Source organism: Macaca fascicularis, chromosome 8 (genome assembly GCF_037993035.2).
Source record: "Macaca fascicularis isolate 582-1 chromosome 8, T2T-MFA8v1.1".
NCBI lineage: Eukaryota > Metazoa > Chordata > Mammalia > Primates > Cercopithecidae > Macaca > Macaca fascicularis.
The window spans coordinates 136,345,695-136,367,298 of NC_088382.1; the positions used below are offsets into that span (position 1 = coordinate 136,345,695).

Below are 21,604 nucleotides of genomic sequence, written 5' to 3' on the forward strand. Positions count from 1 at the left end.
ATCATGGTGGATAAGCTTTTTGATGTGCTGCTGGATTCAGTTTGCCAGTATTTTATTGAGGATTTTTGTATCAATGTTCATCAGGGATATTGGTCTAAAATTCTCTTTTTTTGTTGTGTCTCTGCCAGGCTTTGGTATCAGGATGATGTTGGCCTCATAAAATGAGTTAGGGAGGATTCTCTCTTTTTCTATTGATTGGAATAGTTTCAGAAGGAATGGTTCCAGCTCCTCCTTGTACCTCTGGTAGAATTCAGCTGTGAATCTGTCTGGTCCTGGACTTTTTTTGGTTGGTAGGCTATTAATTATTGCCTCAATTTCAGAGCCTGCTATTGGTCTATTCAGGGATTCAACTTCTTCCTGGTTTAGTCTTGGAAGAGTGTAAGTGTCCAGGAAATTATCCACTTCTTCTAGATTTTCTAGTTTATTTGCATAGAGGTGTTTATAGTATTCTCTGATGGTAGTTTGTATTTCTGTGGGGTTGGTGGTGATATCCCTTTTATCATTTTTTATTGCGTCTATTTGATTCTTCTCTCTTTTCTTCTTTATTAGTCTTGCTAGCAGTCTATCAGTTTTGTTGATCTTTAAAAAAAAAAACCAGCTCCTGGATTCATTGATTTTTGGAGGGTTTTTTGTGTCTCTATCTCCTTCAGTTCTGCTCTGATCTTAGTTATTTCTTGCCTTCTGCTAGCTTTTGAATGTGTTTGCTCTTGCTTCTCTAGTTCTTTTAATTGTGATGTTAGAGTGTCAATTTTAGATCTTTCCAGCTTTCTCTTGTGGGCATTTAGTGCTATAAATTTCCCTCTACATACTGCTTTAAATGTGTCCCAGAGATTCTGGTATGTTGTATCTTTGCTCTCACTGGTTTCAAAGAACATCTTTATTTCTGCCTTCATTTTGTTATGTACCCAGTAGTCATTCAGGAGCAGATTGTTCAGTTTCCATGTAGTTGAGCGGTTTTGATTGAGTTTCTTAATCCTGAGTTCTAGTTTGATTGCACTGTGGTCTAAGAGACAGTTTGTTATAATTTCTGTTCTTGTACATTTGCTGAGGAGTGCTTTACTTCCAATTATGTAGTCAATTTTGGAATAAGTGCGATGTGGTGCTGAAAAGAATGTATATTCTGTTGATTTGGGGTAGAGAGTTCTGTAGATGTCTATTAGGTCCGCTTGGTGCAGAGTTGAGTTCAATTCCTGGATATCCTTGTTAAATTTCTGTCTCGTTGATCTGTCTGATGTTGACAGTGGGGTGTTGAAGTCTCCCATTATTATTGTGTGGGAGTCTAAGTCTCTTTGTAAGTCTCTAAGGACTTGCTTTATGAATCTGGGTGCTCCTGTATTGGGTGCATATATATTTAGGATAGTTAGCTCTTTCTGTTGAATTGATCCCTTTACCATTATGTAATGGCCTTCTTTGTCTCTTTTGATCTTTGATGGTTTAAAGTCTGTTTCATCAGAGACTAGGATTGCAACCCCTGCTTTTTTTTGTTCTCCATTTGCTTGGTAGATCGTCCTCCATCCCTTTATTTTGAGCCTATGTGTGTCTCTACAAGTGAGATGGGTCTCCTGAATACAGCAAACTGATGGGTCTTGACTCTTTATCCAATTTGCCAGTCTGTGTCTTTTAATTGGAGCATTTAGTCCATTTACATTTAAGGTTAATATTGTTATGTGTGAACTTGATCCTGTCATTGTGATATTACCTGGTTATTTTGCTCATTAGTTGATGCAGTTTCTTCCTAACATCGATGGTCTTTACATTTTGGCATGTTTTTGCAATGGGTGGTACCGGTTTTTCCTTTCCATGTTTAGTGCTTCCTTCAGGATCTCTTGTAGGGCAGGCCTGGTGATGACAAAATCTCTCAGCATTTGCTTGTCTGTGAAGGATTTTATTTCTCCTTCACTTATGAAACTTAGTTTGGCTGGGTATGAAATTCTGGGTTGAAAATTCTTTTCTTTAAGAATGTTGAATATTGGCCCCCACTCTCTTCTGGCTTGTAGAGTTTCTGCTGAGAGATCCACTGTTAGTCTGACAGGCTCCCCTTTGTGTGTAACCCGACCTTTCTCTCTGGCTGCCCTTAAGATTTTTTCCTTCATTTCAACTTTGGTGAATCTGACAATTATGTGTCTTGGAGTTGCTCTTCTCAAGGAGTATCTTTGTGGTATTCTCTGTATTTCCTGAATTTGAACGTTGGCCTGCCTTACTAGGTTGGGGAAGTTCTCCTGAATGATATCCTGAAGAGTGTTTTCCAACTTGGTTCCATTTTCCCCCTCACATTCAGGCACCCCAATCAGATGTAGATTTGATCTTTTCCCATAATCCCATACTTCTTGAAGGCTTTGTTCATTTCTTTTTCCTCTTTTTTCTTTAGACTTCTCTTCTCGCTTCATTTCATTCATTTGATACTCAATCGCTGATACTCTTTCTTCCAGTTGATCGAGTCGGTTACTGAAGCTTGTGCATTTGTCATGTATTTCTTGTGTCATGGTTTTTATCTCTCTCAGTTCGTTTATGGCCTTCTCTGCATCGATTATTCTAGTTATCCATTCTTCCATTCTTTTTTCAAGATTTTTAGTTTCTTTGCACTGTGTACGTAATTCTTCCTTTAGCTCTGAGAAGTTTGGTGGACTGAAGCCTTCTTCTCTCCACTTGTCAAAGTCATTCTCTGTCCAACTTTGATCCATTGCTGGCAATGAGCTGTGTTCCTTTTGAGGGGGAGATGCACTCTTATTTTTTGAATTTCCAGCTTTTCTGCCCTGATTTTTCCCCATCTTTGTGGTTTTATCTACCTTTGATCTTTGATGATGGTGATTTACTGGTGGGGTTTTGGTGTGGGTGTCCTTTCTGTTTGTTAGTTTTCCTTCTAACAGTCAGGACCCTCAGCTGTAGGTCTGTTGGAGCTTTCTTGAGGTCCACTCCAGACCCTGTTTGCCTGGGTGTCAGCAGCGGAGGCTGCAGAAGATAGAATATTGCTGAACAGTGAGTGTTCCTGTCTGATTCTTGCTCTGCAAGCTTCGTCTCAGGGGTGTACCCCACCATGTAAGGTGTGGGATGTTGGTCTGCACCTAGTGGGGGATGTCTCCCAGGTAGGCTACTCAGGGGTCAGGGACCCATTTGAGCAGGCAGTCTGTCCGTTCTCAGATCTCAACCTCCGTGTTGGGAGATCCACTGCTCTCTTCAAAGCTGTCTGACAGGGTCATTTGCATCTGAAGAGGTTTCGGCTGCTTTTTGTTTAGCTATGCCCTGTCCCCAGATGTGGAGTCTACAGAGATAGGCAGGCCTCCTTGAGCTGGTATGTGCTCCACCCAGTTCAAGCTTCCCTGTGGCTTTGTTTACCTACTTAAGCCTCAGCAATGGCGGGTGCCCCTCTCCCAGCCTTGCTGCTGCCTTGTAGTTAGATCGCAGACTGCTGCGCTAGCAATAAGGGAGGCTCCGTGAGTGTGGGACCCTCCCGGCTAGGCGTGGGATATAATCTCCTGGTGTGCTGTTTGCTAAGACCCTTAGTAAAGCACAGTATTAGGGTGGGAGTTACCCGATTTTCCAGATGTTGTGTGTCTCAGTTCCCCTGGCTAGGAAAGGGATTCCCTTCCCCCTTGCGCTTCCCAGGTAAGGCAATGCCTCGCCCTGCTTCAGCTCTGGGTGGTCGGGCTGCACCAGCTGACCAGCACTGATTGTCTGGCACTCCCCAGTGAGATGAACCCGGTACCTCAGTTGAAAATGCAGAAATCACCCGTCTTCTGTGTCACTCGCGCTGGGAGCTAGAGACTGGAGCTGTTCCTATTTGGCCATCTTGCTCTGGGTCCCGTGCTCAGCTAATTTTTAAATTTTTTTTGCAGGAATGAGGTCTCACTATGTTGACCAGGCTGGTCTTAAACTCCTGAGCTCAAACAATCCTGCTGCCTTGGCTTCCCAAAGTGCTGGGATTACAGGCATGAGCTACTGTGCCCAGCCTTGTAGGTACTTCATACAAAAGAGCATATATGTGTGGGTGTACATATACATACATACAGATATACATGTAAATATTGGACACTAGTAATTTAAAAAATAATTTACCAATAAAGATGTACTGTCATAACATTTGGAGATCACCACTCCAGAGGATGCAGATCCAAGTTCTCAGTATCTACAGAGACTCAATCTCTTGGCATGAGTTTGAAACCTCTGCTTCTCTTGTCAACTATGAAGACTGTATCCCATGCTATTGGCTGGGCTGTTATTCTAAAATGGTAGGCATGTACAAGAATAAATCTAGATGCATGCTTAAATATTGACAAAAATTAACTTGGAATGTATCACAGACTTAAATGTAAAATGCAAAACTATGAAACTTCTACAAGATAACATAGGAGAAAATCTAGATGACCATGGGTTTGACGGTGATTTTTTAGCTATGACACCAAAGGCATGATCTATGAAAGAGATAATCAATAGCTGGACTTTATTAGAACTAAAATTTTCTGCTCTGCAAAAGATGCTGTCAAGAGAATGAAAAGGCAAGCCACAGACTGGGGAACAATATTTTCTAAAGACATATGGGATAGAGTATGTTACTTAAAATATACAAAGAACTCTTACACACAATTAAAAAAAAAAAAAAACCTAGTTAAAAAACAGGCCAAAGACCTGAACAGACACCCCACTAAAGAAGATACACAGATGGAAATCAGCAAATGAAAAGGTGCTTCACATTGTATGTTATCAGGGCAATGCACATTAAAACAAAAATAGGATATCACTATACACTCAGAATGGCCCAAATCCAGAACACTAACAACCCCAAATACTGGTGAGGATGTGGAGCACCAGGAGTTCTCATTCATTGCTGATGGAAAAACAAAATGGTGTAGCCATTTTGGAAGACGGCTTGACAGTTTCTTACAAAACTAAACATACTATGACCATGTGATCTGGCTATCACACTCCTTGGTATTTGCCCAAAATAGTTGAAAAAGTATGTCTACACAAAAACCTGCATACAGCTGTTAATAGCAGCTTTATTTCAAATTCTCAAAACTTGGAAGCAATTGAGATGTCCTTTAGTGGGTCAATTAATAAATAAACTGTGGTATATCCAGACAATGAAATATTGTTCAACACTAAGGGGAAATGAACTATCAAACTGTGAAATGACATGGAGGAAACAAATGTCTATTACTCTGTGAAAGAAGCGAATCTGAGAAGATTACATATTATATGATTGCATTATATGACATTCTGAAGAAAGCAAAAGTGTGGAGGCAGTGAGATCAGTGGTTTCCCAGAGTTGATGGGGAGGGAGGGATGAATAAGCAGAGCACAGAGAATTTTTAGGGCAGTGAGGATACTCCATATGATACTGTAAGTATGGAATCAGCATAGATTTGTCCGAATGCATAGAATGTAAACCCTAATGTACATTTTGGACTTTGTATGATAAAGATGTGTCAATGTAAGTTAATCAATTGTAGCAAATGTACCACTGCAGTGAGGATTGTTGATACTGGGGAGGAATAGGTATGTGTGTGTGGAGGGATCATACGGGAAATCACTACCTTTCCCTCAATCTTCCTTTAGATTAGATTTAAGCTTAAATCTAATCTTTAAAAATGAAGTCCTCAGCCGGGCATGGTGGCTCACGCCTGCAATCCCAGCACTTTGGGAGGCCGAGGCGGGTGGATCATTTGAGGTCAGGAGTTAGAGACCAGCCTGGTCAACATGGTGAAACCCTGTCTCCACTAAAAATACAAAAATTAGCTGGGAGGTAGTGGTGTAGGCCTGTTGTCCCAGCTACTTGGGAGACTGAGGCAGGAGAATCACTTGAGCCCGGGAGGTGGAGGTTGCAGTGAGCTGAGATCGTGCTACTGCACTCCAGTCTGGGCGACAGAGTGAGGCCCTGTCAAAAAAAAAAAAAAAAAAAAAATCCTTGAAAAAATTTTTTAAAAATTAATTCCCATGTACCTTTAATTCAAGAATGATGATTAAATTAGAATGTTTTATATTTTGAAAGAAGAAAAAATAGTTAGCATGCCCAAGAACCACACCATAGTCACCAGCTGTGAAACTGGTTCCCAAAAAAACTGTGGGAAAAAGGCTCACTACCTTAAAAGGGTTTTACTAAATTTATTGGAGGAGAGAAAGCAAAGGAAGGATGTTAATGAGGTTTCTGGAGTCTGGATAAACGCAGGTAATTATATGCAGGGGCTTTATTCATTTGGAAATGTAGGTGACATAATTGTTCAGGGTTGGTGGTCAGAGCTGGGTGGAGGTTTCAAAGTAAATCTTGAAGGATCATTTGCTTGATGTTATTTACAGCACCAAGAAGGTGATCCATTTTAAGAATAAACTGAGCAACTCAAGTGTCAAATTAATAGGTTTTCAGAGAATTCCTTACATTAGTTTCCTCAGGTTGCTGTAATAAACTCCCACAAACCTGGTGGCTTAAATAAACAGAAGTTTATTTTCTCACAGTTCTGAAGGCCAGAGGGCTGAAATCTGGGTGTTGGCAGGGCTGCACTCCTCCCAGTTTCTAAGGGAGAATCTGCTCCTGCCTCTTACCTTCTTGTGACTGTCGGCATCCGTTGGCTTGTGGCTGCATCTTTCTCCACTGTGTCATCACCTCACCTTCTCTTTTGTGTGTGTGTCTCCTCTAAACAACCTTTCTCTCTGCTTTATAAGGATACTTGAGATTGTAATTAGGTCCACACAGCTAATCTAGGATTAACCTCTCCTCTCAAAATGCTTAATTTAATCCCATCTTTTGCCCTATAAGTTGTTATCCACTCTTTTGCCATAGAAAGCAATATTTACAGGTTCCAAAGATTTGACATGGACATCTTTTGGGAGATATATCCAGTTGAATATTCATGTCTATCCAGAAACTCAGAATGTGATCTTATTTAGAAATAGGATCTTTGCAGATGGAATTTGTTAAAATGAGGTCATACTGCATTAGGGAGGGCCGTAATTCAGTGACTGGTGTCCTTATAAGAAGAGAAAACATCCCAGCACTTTGGGAGGCTGAGGTGAGAGGATTGCTTGAGCCCAGGAGTTTGAGACCAGCTGGGGCAACACGGCAAAACCCTGTTTCTACTAAAAATACAAAAAAATTAGCCAGGCATGGTGGTGTGCACCTGTGGTCCCAGCTACAGGGAGGCTGAGGTGGGAGGATTGCTTGTGCCTGGGAGGTCGAGGATGCAGTGAGCCGTGATTGTGCCATTGCACTCCAGCCTAGGCAACCCAGTGAAACCCTGTCTCAAAAAAAAAAAAAATAAAAAATAAAAAGGGAAGAAAACAGAGACACAGAAACACACAGGGGAAACATCCTTTCATGATGACAACAGATTGGAGTGACACACCTGCAAGCCAACAGACGCTAAGGCATGCTGGAAGTCACCAGAAGCCAGGAAGAGGAAAGAAAGGGTCTTCAACAAGAGCCGTCAGAGACTCCAGGGCCTGCCCACACCTTGATTTTGGACTTCTGGACTTCAGAGCTGAGGGAAAATAGACTTATGTTTTTACTAAACCACCCAGTTTGTGGTAATTATGGCAGCCCTAGGAAGCTAATACAGGAAGGCATTTCTTGCCTTACTACATTCAAGAACAACAAATTTCATCATCCTGGGAAACCGTTAGTGGAAAAGTCAAATGATATTAATAAAGAGCTTGGATTTAAAATTCTGAATCTGCATGGCTGACTCTAATTTTCACCAGTCTCATCTACAGCCTCTACCTCTTGAAGACCATTCTTGCCCCCTAGCAAATCCAGTCTTTTCAGATGACTGAGCCAGCATGACTGGCATTGTAATTTGTTTGATCTTCACCCCACCTGAATTCACCTGAAGCTCTGGTGGGCAGTACCTGTGTTCTCTTCTTCTCTGCTGCCTTCTCTGGCATTTCAAACTTGTTCCGGCACAGGTAGCAGCAACCTGGAATTGCCTATGTGAGTAACTCTTGACTAACGAAGAGTAAAAGTTAGCAAGTCAATGCCTCATCTTTTTTTCCCTGGTGGCTTAATTCTGAGATGCATTTTTTTTTTTTTCCTAAAAAACATGCTGTTTTATTTTCCTAATTCCTTCACTTATATTTCTTGCTATCACCTCCTATGTTAGGCCATTGTTGCTTTGCTATAAAGAAATACCAGAGGCTGGGCACAGTGGCTCAAGCCTGTAATCCCAGCACTTTGGGAGGCCGAGACGGGCAGATCACGAGGTCAGGAGATCGAGACCATCCTGGCTAACAAGGTGAAACCCCGTCTCTACTAAAAAACACAAAAAAATTGCCGGGCGAGATGGCGGGTGCCTGTAGTCCCAGCTACTCAGGAGGCTGAGGCAGGAGGATGGCGTAAACCTGGGTGCAGTGAGCTGAGATCTGGTCACTGCACTCCAGCCTGGGTGACAGGGCGAGACTCCGTCTCAAAAAAAAAAAAAAAAAAAGAAAAAGAAATACCAGAGACTCGGTAAATTATAAAGAAGAGAGGTTTAATTGGCTCATTGTTATTCAGGGTATACAGGAAGCATGGTGCCAGCAGGTGCCACTGATGAGGGCCTCAGGAAACTTACAATCATGGTGGAAGGTGAAGGGGAAGGAGGCGTGTCACATTGTGAGTGTGACAGCAAGAGAGAGGGGGAGGAGGTGCCACTCACTTTAAACAACCAGATCTTGCATGAACTCAGAGTGAGAACACACTTATTATCATGAGGACAGCACCAAGCTATTCATGAGGGGTTCAATCCTGTGACCCAGACACCTCCCACCAAGCCTCACCTCCAACACTGAAGATTACTTTTTTTTTTTTTTTCCACCCAGGCTGGAGTGCAGTGGCATGATCTTGGCTCACTACAACCTCCACCTTCTGGGTTCAAGTGATTCTCCTGCCTCAGCCTCCTGAGTAGCTGGAATTACAGGTGCCCGTCACCATGCCCAGCTAATTTTTTTGTATTTTTAATAGAGATGGGTTTTCCCCATGTTGTCCAGGCTGGTCTGGAACTCCTGACCTCAGGTGATCCACCTGCCTCGGCCTCCCAAAGTGCTGGGATTACAGGCATAAGCCACCACACCCAGCCTGAAGATTACATTTCAACATGAGATTTGGAGGGGACACATGTCAAAACCATATCACCTCCCAAGTAGACTACACATCCCAAGTCCCTGTCTCAAGGTCTGCATTTGAGGGATCCCTGAGAGACCCACACAGCACTGGACTCTGCCAGGTCCATCCCTCATTCTGTTTGTGGCCCCTCTTTCTCTTCTCCATAGAATGAGCAACTGTGGCCTCAACTGCTGTTGCTGTGCCTCCCGGCCTGGCCCCTCATACACCCCTAGCCCCCTTCACAGCATTTTACAGATATTTTGCACAAGTTAAGAAAGAGGCAGCTTGTAAGGAGCCACACCTGTAACACCACCCATGCACCATTTCCCCCTTTCCCTCTGTTGGAGCCAGTCAGGCAGGAAATTACAGAGACGTTCTGATTGGGTAACATTTCCAGCCTCTTAGCTATGCTAGAGTTCATATGATCATATTCCTAGTGGCTGATAAAAAGCTCTGTTTTTCAGCTTGCTTCAGTCCTTTTTTCCACATTCACCTTAAAGCTAAAAAATATATAGCGAATATAGCTGGGTTGAAGAACGTGCCAAGGCACTAGTTATTCTTTTTCCTCTTCAGATCCACCCTCCTCTGTGCCCTGGAGACTGAGCATGTGTACTGCATTTCCCAGCATGCTTTGCCTTCTCACATCTGGTTGGGTTTAGCCAATAGACCTCCACATGCAGTGGTTGTCACAGCCTTTCCCAGTTGCTATTCCCTGGGTGCTTCACTATTTCTTAACGGTGTTCCCATCTTTGGTACAAGGGATGTTCATAAAATTCTCCTTAGTTAAAACTTTCAGAGTTCCGTTTATTTCCTTCCAGAATGCAAATACAATATAAAATTGTACTGACCAGTACAGTATAAAAACCATGCCACTTTCTCGTAATGTTGTCTGAGAAAAGTTACTTAATGTTTATATTTGTAAAATGGCATTCTGGTACTTCTTTGTCAGGGTCGTTGTGAGGACATGCAATTAATATTGGTTTTACTTTTTTTTCTTCCATTCTGGCTCTCATAAAAGAAGCCACAGCCAAAACAGGATTAATAAGCACTGAAATAAGCGTATATCTTATCTCCCGACTTACATCACAGCATTGTTTTGTTATGTGTGTTTGTTTTATTTGATGTGAAAACAATTATTTCATGTTGAGTTTGACACTTTCTCTTGTCCTAATACCAACATTTTCAAAAAATACTGACATTTTCAAACAGTGAAATTAACTGTTGCCCAATTTCCTTCTGATTGAGAGCCTGCCTTTATTCAGCCTGGTACAAATGCTTGAGAAAGCATGCTATTCTAACTAGTAAAAGAGGAGCTCAGTGGGACTCTGTGTATGCTGCTCCATTCACTGTAGAGGTTAAAGTGTGTGTCTGTCTATAAAAATAGCTTGCTGGACATAACTTACACCCCAAACCCTATATCTCCATAAATAACCCCTGGCAGTTTCATTACAGCCTGGGGCACCCCAGCTAACACTGGCAGCTAACTTAACTCCAATCAATCTTTCTAATGCCTTTCATGGTTTGGTTTCATTAAGACCCAAGGCCATCGCTCACCCAGTGCCTGCTCAGCCACCATGTTGATTTGTGTCTCCTTATTGTGTGAATGAATATGCATCCCAGAAGACTTGAGATTTCCTCAGGAAGACAGTGCTGCTGAGTGTTCCCTATTTATTGCTTAGTACAAGAATATATATTACCTTTTATTATATGCCCATTAGATGGTAAAATCTGGTGAGGGATTTCTATTGGAGGGTAGTGAGCACAATTACAAATTTGGAAATGATGTGAAATATACCATTGCAAGGATATTCAATGATTTATCAAATGCTTTTTTTTTCTGGTGACATGGATTAATTCATAGCCTATGTGAGATCATTAGGTTCCCTTTTCCCCTGACCCCCTTATTTCTGCTTTTTAGGCTTTGTTTAACTCTTGTTTATGCCCCAGTATATAGCCAAGAATTGGCCAACTTGAATGAAAAAGGGACTGCTCCTAGCCCTGCGGTAAAACCCCAGGAAAACCAGGGTTTCTCTCTCATTTTCTGTGTAGAATTTGAGGTAAATATCCAGGTATTGAGAGACAGAAGAGAGAGATGAAATTTAAAAGATGCTTCTCTGAGAGAGTAACCAGGAACTACCTCATCTGGCTCAGCACAATTACCTGCAATGTGGTCGCCTCAGCCTGCCCCCACCACCGTTCCCTTATAAAATCTGGAGGCGAGAAAAATTGGTACTTAAGTTAAAGCTTCAACCAAGCAGTTTTTGATTACATAGCTAGAATTTACTCAGCAAATCCTAATGGTTCACACTAACCTTGGCAGGGTCCCACTGGCCATATTTTCACAGTTGACTTATTTTTGAATAATTTCTGCAACAAATTAGATATGGAAAGCTTTTCCTTGAACCACAGTCATGCATTTTTTCTCTTTCTCTTTTCTTTTCTCTTTTCTTTCTTTCTTTCTTTCTTTCTTTCTTTCTTTCTTTCTTTCTTTCTTTCTTTCTTTCTTTCTTTCTTTCTTTCTTTCTTTCTTTTTCTTTCCTTCCTTCTTTCTTTCCTTCTTTCTTTCTTTCTCGCTTTCTCTCTTGCTTTCTTGCTTGCTTTCTTGCTTTTCTTGCTTTCTTTTCCCTCTTTACATTATCCCTAAGCCCCTTTGGAATTTTTATCATAAAAGCCACAGGAGATGCTACTCAGCGTTTTTGCCTTCAGCTGTGTGTCCATAGTGGATTTTAGTAGGTAGACTGAAATAGGTTTAACCAGTGCTCACTCAAGGCATAATTGAGAGGTGGATGGAACTTACCTTCCCAGCTGTGTCCCCTCCCTCTAACTTCTCTCTTAGCTTGTGTCAGCAATAAACTCACCCTTACCTGTCACCTTTATCCCTTCCAGATCCCTAGTGGCCTTATGCAATCTACTTGGTTTATTGCTTTCTGCTCCAGTCCCTTGCCTCTATGCATCACACACACATAAACCTTGATTTGCATCAGTCTTTATAATCTCCACGACAAAAATGAAATGAAACAAATAACAACAGCAACCCCTTCTCGTCCCTCTGCTTTCTGAATCAATGATTTGTGACGTGTGTGTGTGTGTGTGTGTGTGTGTGTGTGTGTGTGTGTGTGTTGGATACCTTGGGATGATGGAGAAATAAAATCAGAATCTCTGGTAAGGAAGGATAGCTTGAAAGAGTATACTCAGCATTATGATTTTACATTTAGAAAATAGAGGAAAACTCTTTGTTTTCTTGTATAAGTTACATAATATAAAAAAGGCTTGCCAAAACCTGGACAGACTCCAAGAAAGTATTCTATTTTGTATAAAAAAAAATTACGAAGTGCAAACGTGACTTAGAAACAGCAGGGAAAGAAGGAAAGTGGTTATTTACCATGGCACAAAGGAAGGGTGTGGTGTCACAGTTCCTTGGAGAAGGGATCAACATTACAAAGGAAGCTTATAAGGATTTTGTTTGCCGATTTCACAAATGGAATCTGCTTGGCTAATAGGTTACACCTTCATCATAGCCTGGCTGTAACATTTATTAATAAAGCAGTTTGATGCTGAAGGCTGGAATAACAGAAGTGATGGCAAGTGGGAAACTGGGCCAATTTTCTGATTTGTGGCTTCAGGGTGTGAGAAGGTTTCTATCACAAGCTTAGAGATGAACAAAATGTCAAACACATGTCTTCTTTCCCTCGGTTTAAGATTTCTTGCCCCATGTTGAAATATAAGTATCCTTAGGGGCTGTAGTTCTTTTAGACAAGCCTTAGTCACCAGCACCTCAGAGCTGACAGGATTCTCTTTCTAAGAGAAAAATGATGTGGCAGAGCAAGGAGAGTGTATTAGGACAGTGAGCAACTGAAAGAGGAAAAAGGAGGTGTCATAATTTGTGTTTTAGCACCAGTACTTCCCGGACCCTTGTATCCTTACCTGTTGCCATCTAACCTAGTAGTTCTTCCCTTAAAAGGGGTAGAGTCAGGGGAAAATCTTCATGACACTGGATTTGGCAATGATTTCTTCGCTATGATACCAAAAGCATAGGCAACAAAAGAAAAAGTAGATACATTAGACTTCATCAAGGTTAAAAACATTTGTGTATTAAAGGACACAATCAACAGAGTGAAAAGTCAACCCATAGAATGGGAGAAAATATTTTCAAATAATGTATTTGATAAAGATTAATATTCATAATATATAAAGAACTTCAACTGAACAACAACAACAAAATGAAATGTCTCAATTAAAAAATGGGAAAACTATTTCAATAGACGTTACTCCAAAGAAAATATACAAATGATCAGGAAGCACATAAAAAGATGCTCAAAATCATTAATCATTAGAGAAAATGCAAATCAAATTCACAACGAGATACCACCTTACACTCACTAGGATGGCTAACATCAAAAAACTGGAAGATAACAAGTGTTGGTGATGATGTAGAGGAATTAGAACCCCTGTGCATTGCTGTTAAGAATGTAAAATGGTATTCCTCCTCTGGAAATTGATATGATAGTTATTTAAAAAATTAAATAGAGAAAAAGGGCTTCTGTCATGAGTGGCCTATGTAGGGCAACCAGACTGCTCTTCATGCAAAATTGACATCAAGAGCTTTCAGAAGCATATTTCTTTTTTGGAAGTTGGGCAGCTGGTAATCATTGGTCTTGGCTCATTATTAAAAGAAAAAATTAAACAGCATTGCCATATGATCTGGCAATTTCTCTTCAGGGTATACACCACAAAGATTTGAAAACAGATGACTCAAACAGGTATTTGTACATCCACGTTCCTGGCAGTATTATTCACAATTACCAAAAGGTGGAAGCAACTCACATGTTTATTGGCGGATGAATGGATAAACAAAATGTGGTATAAACATACAATGGAATATTATTCATCCCTGAAAAAGAAGGGGATTCTAACACATGCTTCAGCATGGATTGACCTTGAACAAATTATGGTATCAGGGGATTACCTGATTATGGTATCAGGTAAAGAGGATTTTCCTTCCCCTTCCTTCTGAAAGTTTGGTAATTTGAGTCTATAAAACAAACTGACAATAGACAGATTAACAGGAGAAAAGACATACAAATTATTTATGGGCAAATGTACAGGAACCACAAAATGTAAGACTCAAAGAAGAACCAGATGACTGAGGTGTTTATACTGTACTTATGGCTTCAAGACCACTGTGTTCTCATGTCAAAGTTCACTGATGGTTCTGTCAGTAAAAATTTCACCTCAGTTCATAGAATGTTAAATTGAATGAAGACTTAGAGATTATATAGTCCAATTCTGAATGTGAAAACTGAGGTTCCTGCAAAGATGATAACCTCAGGGATGGTTCTCTTGACAGACTCTAAGCTGGATGGTTCTAAGAGAATTACAGAATGATGAGTGTTTCTGCCCCTAACCTCTGGGTTTACTAAACAGAGCATTTATTCTTGATCCCTGCCTTTTAACTGAGCCACACAAATCTAGGACCCATAGAAGAGGAAATTTATGGGCCTATGAATCTTCATTTGCTGTTCTGGAGAGCATAATTATGACCTTTGATTTAGACATTCCCCAGAGATGCAGCTGAGCTGGTGCTAATAGCCCTTAGCTATTCACTGGGACATCATTTCTTCCCATCAGGACATTAATTCTGAGGAATGCTTTGGTTTCTCAATTGGCAATTTCCATCACTCATTTCATGACTAGTAATTAATATTCACTAAGAACTCATGGGGCATCTAATCCTTCCCAATATTGGTTAAGTATCTATTGTCAGCAAGAGAGTTAGACTTGGAGCCCAAAGTCCTAGTTTAAGTTTTGGGTCATCTCATTCAAAATTTATTTACAAGTCATGCCAATTATTTATCCTAATCACCTGATACACATGCACGTGTGCACACACATACACACACACACACACTCCAAGAAACAAAAAAGCCCGAGTACGGGGGTTTACGCCTGTAATCCCAGCACTTTGGGAGGCCAAGGTGGGCAGATCACCTGAGGTCAGGAGTTCAAGACCAGCCTGGCCAACATGGCAAAATCCCGTCTCTACTAAAAATACAAAAATTAGCTGGGCATGGTGATGCGTGCTGGAATCCCAGTTACTCCAGAGGCTCAGTCAGGAGAATCGCTTGAACACAGGAGGTGAAAGTTGGAGTGAGCCAAGATCACACCACTGCACTCCAGCCTGGGCAACACAGTGAGACTCTGTCTCAAAAGAAAAAAAAAAAAGCCAGGCTCAGTAGCTCACACCTGTAATCCCAGCACTGTGGGAGGCCGAGGCTGGCAGATTACCTGAGGTCAGGAGTTCAAGATCAGCCTGGCCAACGTGGTGAAACCCTGCCTCTACTAAAAATATAAAAATTAGCAGGGTGTGGTGGCGGGCACCTGTAATTCCAGCTACTTGGGAGGCTGAGGCAAGAGAATCCCTTGAACCTGGGAGGCAGAGGTTGCAGTGAGCTGAGACCATGCCATTGCACTCTAGCCTGAGCAGCAGGAGCAAAACTCCATCTCAAAAAAAAAAAAAAAAAAGAAAGAAAAAGAAAGAAACATATACACAGACTTTTGAAACAAAAGCACTCCATATTTTGGTATTACTTTAGTATTTTCTCATTGAGTCTACTCCACTTGATGCTGTTTCAATCTCTTAGACTTCATTTTGTTTTTATTATTGTTTTTAATGGTAGTCAAAATCACTTTAACTGATTTTTAACCTACAGATTGGAAACACTATACAATTTCAAAACAAAGAAAGATCAACTCTATATTTGTAAGCGCATTTTAAAAGCAGCGCTATGTAATTAATTCTTAGGAACAACTGCTATATATAAGTATATGTAGAGAGCTAAGTTTTGTTTACTTATCTGCTTTGGGTGTTGGTGGGCTCCGTAGGTGTTTTAATCACCATTTCGCAAGTGTGAAAACTCAAGTTTGGAGAAGTCCAAGGCCACATAACTGGCAAGTGGCAGAGGCTGGGTGGAAACCCAGGGCAGCTGACACCACATTTTATACCCTCTCCACTTTTCTATGCCACAGGCATGTCTATAAGTAAGGTGTTACTGTGTCCTAAAACAATAATCAGGAAGTATTTTGAACAAGAACATTATATTTTATTGTACAAAAAAATCTAGGTTCTAAGTTCTTTCTGCCTAGGACTCTCATATGCTTTTCTAACTTTAGGGCTTGTTGGTATATCACTGCAGATGGAGATCTATACATTTAATCCAAGAACAGAAGATGAGCTACACCTCGCTCACGTCCTTCCTGGTTGGTAGTTTTCTCTGATGGTGGGAACTTGAAACAGCTGGGAGACAGTGTGCTAGTCTCCATGAAGCCTGAGATATTTTAACACCTAAATTTCAATATTCTTATTTTAGCTTCTATCATTAGAAATACCTCCCCACACTCCTTTATTTCTTTCCAAAGACATCTATTAGTGAATGGTTATAAGACACGTTGTTCCTCTCTGTCTTTACCTATAACCATCCGTCCTTGCGGTTCATATGCCTACCATACTAAACTACTTGGAGCTCTCTGATTATGACTTGCCTATTACATTTCCCTTTCTTTGTATGTGCTGTTTCCTCAGCCTAGAAAATCTCCCCTGATTTTTGACTGAAGCACTAGTTACTTCCTCTGAATCCTTCTCTAATGCCTTTGACTGATTTGAGGTTTTGTTTTTTTTTTATGCTTCCATTGTGCCATATGTAAATATGTTATCCAGAGTTGATGCTATTTTATCATTTTGCAAAACAAAACTCTCTAGTTACTACAACTAAGAAATAGCAATTATTTATTCAATATCATATTGCCAAGCACTTGAAGCCACATCGATCGTTTTGCCTGCCCAGGTTCCATTTTGCCTATATCTGAAGACTGCATCAGGGCTCTGATTTGGGGATCTCCTCCTCTTCCATTGACACAGTTGGTAGAACTGCATCAGTCAAGATGACCCACAATCTCCTGGCCAAGAGAGAGCATATTATTCAAGCTACACAAGCTAGATTATCTGTTTTATCCTAGAATTTGAATCTTAAGTGGAATGACTCATGTATTCTCTTGGTACAAAGCAATGGCAAATTAGATTGAATGTTAAGAAAAAAAACATAACCATAATTGCACTACTTAGCTCAAAAAGATACACATTTCTTTGCATAAAGGTACGTGAAGCCATGGACATCAGTGAGTGAGAGTTTGGAATTTGACCCCACAACTCTTTCTGATATTTGTCCAATATCACCATAGGCAATAATTCTAAACCACCTTAAAATATTTAAAACCTCTGCATAATTGAAAGATACCATAAAAAGTTAAAAGACAAGCCACCGATTGGAGACTATATTTACAACACACATAATGAACAAAGAATTAGAGCCCAGAATACATAAATAAATTTTGCAAATCAATAAGAAAAGGAAGAACAACTAAGATGAAGAATCCACAAAGGATGTGAATGAGAGTTCACAGAAGAGGAAAAATGAATGATGAATAAACATATGAAAAAATGCTTACTCTCACTAATTATTAGAGGAAATAAAACAACAGAGATATCACTTCACACTGACTGGCAAATATAAAAATATATGAGTTCCAGGGGTTAGCAATGATGTTAGAGAAATCAAACTCTTTTAAAATTAAATTTTTTGTTTTTATAGATTTATTGGAGACTTGGAAAGGCAGGAGAGTTCAGGGGTGAGGGATAAGAATCAAACTCTTATACAGCAGGTCCTTGAATAACATCTTTTTAATCAAAGTTGTTTCATTCAAGGTCATTTCATCCAAGGTCGTTTTGTGATAATGTTGATTAAAAAAATGAATTTATTATACATCATTTTGCTTAAAGTTGCAATTTTCAAGAAGCTGGTCCTCACTTAATGTTCTTAGATACTGGCTTTGAGCGAAACATTGTAGTGCTACATTAGGGGGAGCATAAGATGATAAAATAGCTTTGCGGCACTGCCTATTAATGCTGAAGACATGCCCTTGTGCCCCAGAGAAATTCTTGCATATATTTAAGAGATGGTATGTGTAGGGATATTTATTTCAGCATTGCTCTTAGTAGCAGTGATATGTTTTGACTGTGTCCCCATTCAAATCTCAATGTCAATTGTATCTCCCAGAATTCCAATGTATTGTGGGAGGAACCCAGGGAGAGGTAATTGAATGATGGGGGCTTGTCTTTCCTGTACTATTCTCGTGATAGTGAATAAGTCTTACGAGATGTGATGGGTTTATCAGGAGTTTCTGCTTTTGCTTCTTTTTCATTCTCTCTTGCTGCCACCATATAACAAGTGCCTTTCATCCTCCACCGTGATTATAAGACCTTCCCAGCCTTGTGGAACTGTAAGTCAAATTAACCCTCCTTTTCTTCCCAGACTCGGGTATGTCTTTATCAGAAGACATTTGTCCATATAAAACCAGTCTAATACAGTAAATTGGTACCAGGAGTGGGGTATTGCTGAAAAGATACCCAAAAATGTGGAAGCTTCTTTGGAACTGAGTAACAGGCAGAGGTTGGAACAGTTTGGAGGACTCAGAAGAAGACAGGAAAATGTGGGAAAGTTTGGAACTTCCTAGAGACTTATGGAATGGCTTTGACCAAAAGCCTGATAGTGATATGGATAATAAAATCCAGACCAAGTTGGTCTCATTTGGAAATGAGAAACTTGTTGGGAACTGGCACAAAGGTGACTCTTGTTATGTTTTAGCAAAGAGACTGGTGGCATTTTGCCCCTGGCTTAGACATTTGTGGAACTTTGAACTTGAGAGAGACGATTCAGCGTATCTGGTGGAAGAAATGTCTAAGCAGCAAAGCATTCAAGATGTTAATTTGTTGCTGTTAAAAGCATTTCATTCTAAAAGTGAAACAGAGCATAAAAGTTCGGAAAATTTGCAGCCTGATGATGAAGTAGAAAAGAAAAACCCACTTTCTGGGGAGAAATTCAAGCCGGCTGCAGAAATTTGCGTAAGTAGCAAGGAGCCTAATGTTAATCCCCAAGACCATGGGGAAATGTCTCCGGGCCATGTCAGATATCTTCACAGCAGCTCCTCCCATCACAGGCTCAGAGGCCCAGAAGGAAAAAATGGTTTTGTGAGCTAGGCCCAGAATCTCCATGCTGTGTTCAGCCTAGGGACTTGGTGCCCTGTGTCCCAGCTGCTCCAGCCATGGCTGAAAGGTGCCAATGTACAGCTTGGGCTGTGACTTCAGAGGATGGAAGCCCCAAGCCTTGGCAGCTTCCATGTGATGTTGAGTCCGAGGTACAAAGAAGTCAAGAATTGGGGTTTGGGAACCTCTGCATAGATTTCAGAAGATATATGGAAATGCCTGGATGCCCAGGCAAAAGTTTGCTGCAGGGGTGGGTCCCTCATGGAGAACCTCTGCTAGGGCAGTGCAGAAGTGAAATGTGGGGTTGCAGTCCCCACATAGAGTCCCTACTGGAGCACTGCCTAGTGGAGCTGTGAGAAGAGGGCCACTGTCCTCCAGACCCCAGAATTGTAGATCCACCAATAGCTTGCACCAAATGCCTGGAAAAACAGCAGAAACTCAATGCTAGCCTGTGAAACCAGCTAGGAGGGAAGCGGTACCCTGCAAAGCCACAGGGGCATAACTGGCCAAGACCATGGGAACCCACCTCTTGCATCAGCATGACCTGGATGTGAGACCTGGAGTCAAAGAAGATCATTTTGGAGCTTTAAAATGTGACTGCCTTGCTGGATTTCAGACTTGCATGGGCCTTGTAACCCCTTTGTTTTGGCCAATTTCTCCCATTTGGAATGGCTGTATTTACACAATACCTGTATCCCCATTGTATCTAGGAAGTAACTAGCTTGCTTTTGATTGTACAGGCTCTTAGGCGGACTTGACTTGTCTCAGATGAGACTTTGGACTGTGGACTTTTGGGTTAATGCAGAAATGAGTTAAGACTTTGGGGGACTGTTGGGAAGGCTTGATTGGTTTTGAAATGTGAGGACATGAGATTTGGAGGGGCCAGGGGCAGAATGATATGGTTTGGCTGTGTCCCCATTCAAATCTCGACTTGAATTGTATCTTCTAGAATTCCCATATGTTGTGGGAGGGACCCGGGGGAGGTAATCGAATCATGGAGGCCAGTCTTTCTTGTGCTATTCTTGTGACAATGAGTAAGTCTCATATGATCTGATGGGTTTATCAGGGGTTTCCACTTTTGCTTTTTCCTTATTCTCTCTTATTGCCACCATGAAAGAAGTGCCTTTTGCCCTCTGCCATGATTATGAGACCTCTCCAGCCTTGTGGAACAGTAAATCAAATTAATCCTCCTTTTCTTCCCAGTCTCAGGTATGTCTTTATCACCAGTGTAAAAATGGACTAATATAAGTAGTTAGAAAAAAATCCAAATATCTAATACAAATTACTAAATAAAATTGTAAATAACCAATGTAAATTAGTCAGATTTCAGGTGCAGGACCTTGAAATCACTTGGGTGACTTAAGTGAGGAGGGGAACATTTAAGGGTAGTAAGTGGCTTAGAGAATCCTTGAGGGAAGCACTGAAGAAATAGCTTAGAGATGTCTGGTACGGCCTCCAGAGTCACACCTCAGAACTGGGCCCCAACAAACAGCGGCTGCCTCCTCTGAGATCAGCATACCTCTGGCTCCAGAACCAACCTGCCATAACCACAAGCAGGAAGTTGCCAAGATAAGAAGCTCGAGCTGCTGATTCTAGAACATGCTGCCTCTGTTGTGTGACCTGCCCCTGCAGAAAGGATGCCCCCCTTGGTTGTTTCTCAACACCCACAAAGCTAATGCATGGACACTGGAATCTCTGCCATCACTGGTGCAGAAAAGCCACCTGCTCTGTCCTTTCCCTCCAGCCTCTGCTTGCCAGCAGAAATGCAGGAGCAGAAACACAGCGTCCATCTCACATCTTCCTTTTGAATCTCACACAGGTGCAAACTAAGCTACATCTACAGCACTACTTCTAAGGGAGGCCGAGAAATATAGTTGGGAGCTTTCTGGGCTTTCCATTACAAGTCACACTGGAAGAAGGATAGAATAAATGTTGAGTGCCAAAGAACCATATCAGTCTGTGGTGGATACTCAGGTCCTCTGCCCAGATCCTCTCTTCGGACTGGCACACAGCTTCCCCAGTGCTTGCATTTCCAGGGGCCGAAGGCTCAAAACTAGGAACTGCCCTTGCGCACTAAGAACTGGCTCGCCCAAGGCTATGCTTCTTCCCAGGGCACAATGGCTAACGATTGGTTAATCTGGTCATACTAAGGACACTTCACCTCCATTTGGGACAACTCTGAAGGCCATCGCATTTCCAAAGCTCCCTGTGGAATAGGCTGAGACCCCTGCCACAGCCAAATCTCAGTTCAACTCTCCCTCTTCTCAGTCTTCCCCTCCTCGCTTTATGTGTATCTAAGAATACTTCCTAACAATCCTTACCATAGTTCATTTCAGTGTCTAAGAAACAAAATAAAAAGAGAGACAGAAACAGAGAGAAAACAGGAGCAGGAGGAGGAAGAGGAGGAGGGAAGGAGGAAGAAGATGGAGAATTATCTAGAT

The 21,604-nt window shown here is 41.3% G+C and overlaps 1 long non-coding RNA gene and 1 other non-coding gene across 3 annotated transcripts in view; both read left to right on the forward strand.

Annotated features, from left to right (window-relative positions):
* Window positions 1–21,604, forward strand: part of LOC107130691 (uncharacterized) — a 315,763-nt gene that overhangs the window by 112,673 nt on the left and 181,486 nt on the right. The window lies entirely within an intron of this gene.
* LOC123575397 (U11 spliceosomal RNA) lies at window positions 13,597–13,733 on the forward strand. Its single transcript, XR_006700688.1, has one exon. It is a non-coding gene; the product is annotated as a U11 spliceosomal RNA (small nuclear RNA).